Genomic DNA, 8,852 nt, shown 5'->3' with positions numbered 1-8,852 from the left:
GAGAGAGAGAGAGAGAGAGAGATTGGGTTCCTTTCCAAACGATTTAGAGCGAGATCCGGTCGAATTCCAGAACGTCCGATCAGTATTAATCTCACAGCGAGCATTTTCTCCCTCTAATGCTAACGTTAGTTGTTTAAAAAAGGGAAAAAAATATTTAGTACGACCGACGAGAGGCAATGCACACTCCCATCTCTTGGTCTCTTCCTTTCAAACCAGCAAGCTCTCTCTCTCTCCTCATTGAACCACTACATCTCTCTGGACAGTATCCCAACCTCCCATCTCTCTCTCTCTCTCTCTCACCATAACCCGAAAACTCCACCTCTCTGTCTCTCTTTCGCCAGAATCCCAACCACCCTACTTCTCTCTCTCGGCAAAAAAAGCCCAACCCTCCTAACCACTCTCTCTCTCTCTCTCTCTCTCTCTCTATTGAATCTACTCATCTCTCTCTATGTTGTCGGAAGGAACTCCCTCTCCCTTCAGCAAGCGGCCTCTTCATCCTCACTAGAAGACATCCTCTTCCCCTCTATCACGATTTGGTAGCCCGGAGGTAACAATTTTATATATATCTCTAATTTAAGTCCATTAGACACAAGTCCAATCAAACCCTATATTCTTTTCTAGTTTAAATCTATCATGGTCATTTATGTGCATATTTTGTTATTATGATTTGGTTGGTTGCACAGTAAGCAACCATTCGCATCTTTGAATATTTTATTTTTTACATCTTTTGCACCTTTTCACCTTTATAATGTTGCTGACTAGCCTAAATTTTTTTTTGTCCCTAGTGTTGCACTGGAACTTATGACTTCTAAGTTTTTTGCATGTTACTGGGCAAGTATTTCATATCAGATAAGTTTAGATAATGCTTAAGGATTAGATATCAAATATTAGAGTAGTTGCAAGGAATCAAGAATCTGAGGTTTGTAGGGTAGTTGGTATTATCACAGCAATCTCTTTGGTACTAAATATTACCTAGGTACCTAGACAAGTACCAAGTGTTCGAGTTCAAATTGTTTCAAGGCTAAATGTGCTTATTTTCGTAAACAAATTTGATCTACAAATATGTTCTGCAAGAAACTAAGTTGTTAAGATGTTACTTATTTTTGTCAAAAAGAAAAACCATCAGCTCACACATGTGCACACACTATTAAATATATAAAAAAGGAAAAGTTTGTAACACATTTATGGAAGTGTTTAACACTAATAATACTATTTTATGGTTGAAATAATTCGGAACTAAAGCTTCATCCTTGCATTCAAATGCCCTCTAACTACAAATTAATGCAACCTAAAGGCTACAGGTACTAATCTTAGAAGTTGATAATTTTGGTTTGGTGAAAACTCTTTGATGGGTCGTCTAATCACATCTAAAATAGAACAAATCTTGGAGAATAAATTGAATATGAGGTAATGGTAGCTTCATGGTTTTGGATTTCCTAGAATTGGGAAAAGATATTTCCATGATGAGGTCTGGATATGTGTTGGGCATACAAAAAATTGTTGAAAGTCTAACAGAGCATTTTAATGATATCCCTAATCACTATAGGACATATCTTATATGAAAAGGTTAAGCAGAATCAAAAGAAAAGAGAAGAATGATGATCAGTATAGTACTATAGTATGTTATATACTGATATATGACCAATATCTGGTATGTGTCTATACCATGGTATTGCATGAATTGACAGCAACATTCTTAATTTGATTTCAAACAAATTATGCACGCCAGCTAATTAAGGACCCATATAATGGTATCTCACTCTCGTTTTGGTAGTTATTGCATGCTATAAATTGATTACTTTCTATTTCTTTATATTTTTTAATAGTCTGATGCAACAAAGTAATCAACTTCCATTATTTCATACAGATGCCTCGTACGAAGTCTAGAAAGAAAGCCTGAGGGGAGAGCTCCCGAATCTCCAAAAGTAGAACAAAACTCTCGAACGTTTGATAAATTGTCGGTGCTATTTGAAGAGATCTATAGATTTTATTGGGGGCATTCATGAGAGGTTGACCGACACCCATAGGGTGTTGATAGGGTAGACAGCTTTCAGTTATATGCTCGACACCCTAGTTATTATGCAGTGAGCTCTTACATCTATTTTTTATTTATTGCTCCCCATTTTGTGTTTATTTTTGATCAGTTTGTATTTATTCCATTCGAAGTTAGTGTTTATCCTCCATTCTTATTATTTATCATGGATGAGGCCTATAGTGACCAAGGGTTGGGGGTGAAGTCTATGTTTATTCTGGAGCATTTCTGATTATTATCGTAGACTCGATGTTTATCAAAGCTTTTCTATTTATTCTAGAGGGGTTTGTATTTATTCTGAAAATATTGGTGTTTATTCTGGAGAGATTTGTGTTCATTTCTAGACCCACTTGTAATTATTATAAAGACATAGCATTTCAAGTTAACATGCCATTGATAGCTTAGCATTTAACGTACACATCAAATAGAACAAATAAATTCATAACTTAGGAGTAATAAAATAATTTACAACTTTGTACGAACAAATTAGTTTACAACTTCGGAGGAGGCATCATGCATTAGCTATCCAAGCCATAATATTCTCTCTCATATAACTTTTACAAGCATACGATCTAAGGCTTTGATGATCCTATGCAATCATCATATTGCTCAGAATCAAATGACTCCTTACTCGTGTAGCTTTCAAAATTATCAACCTGAATAATGTACAACGATGCAGAAAAACACAAATAAATTATCATTAATGTACAACGGTAAGTATTTTAGAGGATGTAGCTTTGGCTTCTCTTTACCTTGCAGGTTTGAATATTATTATCCTTTTGATTACATTTCTTGCATATCTGCTGTTTCTTCGATATAGACTCCATTGGGTGTTTGAATCTGCTGTTGGGAATTGTATCCTGAATGTCAATCGTCAGCGTAATGATGATTGAATTTTGTAAAATGGATTAACAAATTAATAAAATGTTATTTGGCATTATTCATCATTTCATTGTACATCTTCAAATGAACTCTTATATGATGAAGTCCTTAGGACTTATTTTATGATAAAGGAGGATTTATCTTCAAGTCCTTAAACCTGTTCAGGACCAAATGATATGCTGTTAATAGTGTCAAGATTAGATCATTGTGAGACATATATGTTGGTTGTCCTCTTAACCAAGGAGTGTGGAGACACTGATATGTCACACAGGTGAAGTGTAAGAGTACATTTCATTGAACGTGACCAATTCCAAAATGCTCTACTGTCAAGGGATGTTCCGAGTAGATATGGATATAAGTATCTCTCAGACCTGAGATCACCACAGTGATTAGCGAGCAACTCATTGTACTTTGGTACCGGACTAGCAGAATTTCTAATTCTGGAACGGAAGGTTACTGGGTGCAGTCAAGTACTTGCGAAATCAGTGTGTGAGTCAAGATGGAATTGATCCCTCCTAAAACTAGGAGATAATGCTTTGTATTCAATTTAACAAAACCTTGACTAGGGTGATCCTTATGATGAGTCATAAGATTTCTAAAAGTTGATCACATAGTAGATGTACTGATTAGAGAATTGACAGAGCTCTGAGGTCATCCTAGCATTAGAAGTCAAAAGGATGAATTATACAGTAACCATAGTCCAGTTGATGCAGCACAAGTGCGGGGAAAGAGGAGAAGAAGGAAGAACAAGAGAGGAAGAAGGAAGAAGAGGTTCTAGGGATGCAGGAAGAAGAGAAGGGGAGGAGGAGGAAGAAGAAGAAGAAATATGTGGGGGAAAAGAAAGTTAATAATCATTCATTAAAATTCTAATCATGAAAATAGTCCCCTATATATAGGGCCAAATAAACATAATTAACATAAAACCCCCTTACACAAAAATAACTCCCAATAAGCCCACAAATAACACAAATAAGCCCTAAAATGCAAACAAGCCCAGATATAAAAATAAAATAAATATGCAAATAAACGGATCTGACTCAATCCGGAGGCTCAAGATCATTCATTCATTTGGATGAAGGGCTCTGATATCCCCATCAATTCCTCTCGGGTGAGAAAAACTCGACCCCGTCGAGTACAGGTCTGGCCGGCTGTCATACTGCTCCAAAAGATCGGGATCAAGGCGCTGCAACTGTGCTTTGGAAATCCACATCACATCAGACTTTGGTCGACCTTTCCACCGAACAAGGTAACGTTGGTAACCACCGTTCTTGGTTGAAATAACCTGCTCATCCAATATATGTTCTATTTGTTCTCTGCGTGCATGAAATTTGGGAGGTGGTGGCTCAACAGCAGGTAATAGGTCAGGGTGTCCAACATGGGCAGGTATATCAATAAAGGGGTCAGAAGGCATGAATATTATCTTTTTGTATGGGACTAAATCTTCAATATTAAATATCGCACTAATTCCATAGTCATCAGGAAGATCCAAAACATATGCATTCGAACTGATTTTCTTTAAGATTTTGAACGGTTATGTACTACAAGTTTGCAATTTCTTAAACGTATCCGAAGAAAATCGTTCAAGCCTAATTCTTATCACGACGTAATCTTTTTCACTTAACTCTTTATAATATCTGTGTAAATCAGCAAGGGATTTATATTTTAAGTTATTAAAGTGACTACAATTGCTGATTTTTTGATGCAATGAATGTGGATGTGATGCAGTTGATTGTGCAGACTCAAATACTCTATACTGATGAGACATGAAAAATAGGTTTATGGATTGCCTAGGTTTGTAATCATGCACCACTTCGAATGGATTTATGCCTATGGATTTATGAACCAAACTATTATATGCAAACTCAACTGTCGGTAATATTAAATCCCAGGTCCTAGCATATGCATTTGGGTTGAGCCTATAATGTGGAAAATTGGGCAGAAATACTCCGGAAACTAGATCAATTGCGTGTTGGATATCACGCATCGGAGAAAGTGCATCCGGAAGATCATCAGGGACTACATCATTAAACTCCTCTAGAAGGGAAACTACTATAGGGGAATGTTCAAGATTGGACTCCACATGGGTATTAGCTACAAGTGCCAATTCAGGTGACTGGCTCTCAATATCTGTCACTACCTCTTCCACAGTAGTGATGTAAAGTGGCTTGGTTGTACTTAGATCAATAGTCTCCCTTTGGAAATCATTTTGGACAAAATCTAATTCTATAGGTTCGTCTTCAAAGTCTTCTATATTTGGTTCATAAACTTCTTCGACATATTCGACCTCTTGGCTCCTAACTTCTAGTTCAGTAATCAGGTAGGTCCTAATGGAACATTGGGATGCTATGTGGTCGAATTGTTGACACCTTAAGCATTGGGTTTGGTGCCCAAGAAAATGGGAAAGGATTATAGGTGGTGCAACCAAACCGATTTTAGGTTGGGCTGCAATAGGGGTTGGCGGTGTAGGGGTCCTAGAATTTTGCATGAGCTCACGGATCTCTTGTGTGAATTTCTTATATCCAGCCCGCATGGCAACGATCTGTTATAGGAGAGACCTCAAAATGTCGGAATTCATGGTAGCTACAGGAGTTTTAGGTTGATTGAGATAGTACTCCATATCACTATAGGTTGGCATGCAATGATGATACTGGGTGATGATATGAAATGCAGTGTCACTAATTAAACCCTAATAACTATGATGTAGGACCAAATTTGATGCAGGACAACCTACTAATGCAATCTATTATGATTTAAGAAATCAGCAAGTCTTCACAAGAATAACTTAAAATTGAAATGTTGCTAATTTTTACTTCGGTTATTCAGAATTAAGGATTAAGATTATTCAGTTTAAAAAATTAGATTGCAATCAAGTAGTATAGTTGTTCTGATCCTAAATCAATCTGATCGAAGAATGTTGAGAAACATCCAGTTGTTAGGGTGTGCTAATTTAATATTTAGATTTTAAAAGGGCAAATAGGATAGGTTTGAAAGTAGGAGTTCTATGTTCTGAATTTTGACAGCAAAAGTAAGTTTTCAAAATGTGGCTATCATGCAAGAGAACTAGAATATAATTAAATGAACAAGCCCAAGAAAAGTAGAAATCTTATTACCTGTCGTGAAGTAGGCGACCAGAATGTGAGCTCGTGGGCCGGAGCGACGATCGGTGCGCGGTTGCAGCTGATGGACCCTTTCAATTGGCTTCTACTTGCGTCTGCTCACCTCAAATTAACGAGCTGCAGTTTTTGTAGGCATGATGGATTGGCCTTACGAGAGAAAAGTGGCTCGAGTTATGGGCTTTGGGCCAGTTGGTCTTGGACTTCTGAGGAGGACTGATGCCGAGTGTGGGCTGCGTGGCCGTTAGTGGATGGAAGGGGAAGATGGGTTGGAGGATTGGGGGTTTGATGTGCGGGGCTCGAGGGCCTTTGGTGAGAGGGAAGTGGGGGTCGGGTGTGGTCTAGATAGGAGGGGGTTTCCCTGGTGTTGGGCTCTGATGGCTGGAGAAAGAGGAGAGGGGTTGGTTGGTTAAAAGGGAGAGGGATTTGTGTGGAAGGAGATGTCAGCGGCCGAAATGGAAGGGAGAGGGTTCGGGATGGTGACGGGCGGTGGCAGAGCAGAGGAAGCGGCAGGCGGGTGGCGGCGGAGCTGCTGCGACAGCGAAGGCGGAGCTCGAGGGAAGAAGGAGGGGGGATTGGGCGGCGCAGCGGAGGCGGACGCCGAAGAAAGAAGGGGATGGTGGCTTCGGCCGGTGGAGCGGAAGCGGTGAAGGGTGGGCGGTGAGCGGCGGAGCTCGGCGGCGGCACGAGTGGAGCAGCGCTCAAGGACGGTGGCGCTGCGTGCGGCCGGAGAAGACGAACAAAGGTAGGTTTTTTTTTTTTGCTTTTTTTTTTTGCATGCACGTGCGGTCACGTGCGGAGCTTTTTTTTTGACCCGGATTACCGGGTTGCGGGTTATCGGGCTGAGAACTTACCCGTTACCCTGATTCCTTCTTCAACCTCCCGATGGTTCGGGAGGGCGAGCTGTTCCTCGCGGCGGCGGCTGCGGGGACGGGCTGCGGCAGAACTCTGCAGCGACGGGACGGCTGGTTCACAGGCTCCAGCAGGCGGCGGCTTCCGGCGGTGCGGCGGCGGTCACGGCTGCGGCTCCGTGACCTACGGCGGTGGATGGCGGCCGTTCACTGGATTCCGCGGGCGGCGATTTCCTCCGAGGGGTTGCGGCGGCGGAAGAAAGGGATGGGGCGGCGGCAGAAAGGAGCAGGCTTAGGAAGGGACACAGTGGAACTTCTCGGCTGTGGGACACAGTGGAACTTCTCGGCAGAGGACTCCTCTTTCTCTTTTCTCCTTGGAAGTTTGCATCCATGGCTCTGCGTGGCTAAAGCTTTTATTGGTCTAAGAAAACAGAAGCCTCGAAATCAATAAAACTGTGAGATCTGAATTTGTTTTCATTGTTCAATTCATGCTTTGATGTCGAATGTCCTTCTGTGCATATTTTCATAATTATTTTCGTTTAATGACTAGGAGGCCTACTAGTTTATTATTCGTTGCAATCTACTGCTAGGTTAGATATCAAATCCGTAATTGTTTGATTCCTCTAATCTGTGAAGCAACTAAGATCTAATAATTTGCTGCGTCAGAAATTTTCAGATCTTAGGAAGAATACTCGGCTAAATCAAATGCAACCGCTTGTGTTTGTGTTGTTTAGTTTCATCGATCTCTCTAATTCTTAAGGCTGCTACTAGATTAAACCTTTAGCGCTTGTCTTGGGTTGTTTAGTAGTTAGGGTTAATTAGATCGCTTGTTTTTAATTAACTACAACTAAGAAGAGATAGAAAAATATTTCTATCGGTGGACATTCAAAGTGCAAATTGATATCTTTGCATCAATGATCAGTTGTAAAATTCCGATGGTGGATGTTGACTTAGACCAAGATTTGTTCTTTTGATTGATTTCAATACTTAAATCTGAATTCTTCTTTAGTTGTTTTATTATTTTTATTATACTCAAACCCCCCCCTCCGTCCTTGTTCAAGTTGCATAAAACTAGACTAGATACTCTCCGTGGGAACGATCCTTACTCGCACTACTACATATATATTTTTTAGAAGTATAGGTTTTATTTTTGGTTGCCTGCGACAGCACACCAAATTTTGGCGCCGTTGCCGGGGAGTGATTCTAGTTGATTTTTGTGCTTCTTGTGATCTTTATTTCGTGCTTGAAATTTTTGAAAAAGAAAAATCGTTAGTTTTCAATAGTTACAGTTTTAGCAGAATTCTGATTTTTGGTGGAACTAGGCCTTGTTACTATAGTTTTCTGAAGGTAAACGACGTTCTGAGCAAGACTAGTTAATCCTTTGGATTACTAGCCCCACCCTCTCGAGGCCAAATTCCACTGTTTTCTAGGCTTTTTAGGCATTTTTGTGTTTTAGCGTAGAATTTTTATTTATTTTCATTACTCTATTTTTTTTTCTGATTTGTTTTTCATGGTTTATTAGAGTTTCCTTGACTGTTTATGACTGTAACTCGCTCTTCTAATCAAGGTGATTTGCAGTGTGATCCAGAAATAGAGAGAACTTTGTGCAGGTTGAGGAGGGAAGCTCGGAGAAATTCTGAAGTGAACGATCTAGCTCTTGATTCCCTATTTGCTAGCGATTCTGATTTAGAAGAAGAGGAAGTCATGGCTGAAAATCGAACTTTGAAAGAGCTTGCTGCCCCTGATTTGAATCAACAACCATTATGCATAACATTCCCTACTCTAGATGCTACTACTTTTGAATTAAAATCTGGACTAATACATCTCTTGCCCACTTTTCATGGCCTTGCAGGTGAAGATCCTCACAAGCATCTAAAGGAGTTTCATGTGGTATGCACGAGTATGAAACCCACGGAGGTGACCGAAGAGCAAATTAAATTAAGAGCCTTTCCGTTTTCTTTGAAGGATTCGGCT

This window comes from Phoenix dactylifera, chromosome 15, assembly GCF_051530095.1.
Source record: "Phoenix dactylifera cultivar Ajwa chromosome 15, Ajwa_hap1_PhDact_Kaust_v1.1, whole genome shotgun sequence".
NCBI classification, from domain to species: domain Eukaryota; kingdom Viridiplantae; phylum Streptophyta; class Magnoliopsida; order Arecales; family Arecaceae; genus Phoenix; species Phoenix dactylifera.
The sequence above is the reverse complement of the archived record's forward strand: the minus strand, read 5'-3'. Positions refer to the sequence as shown.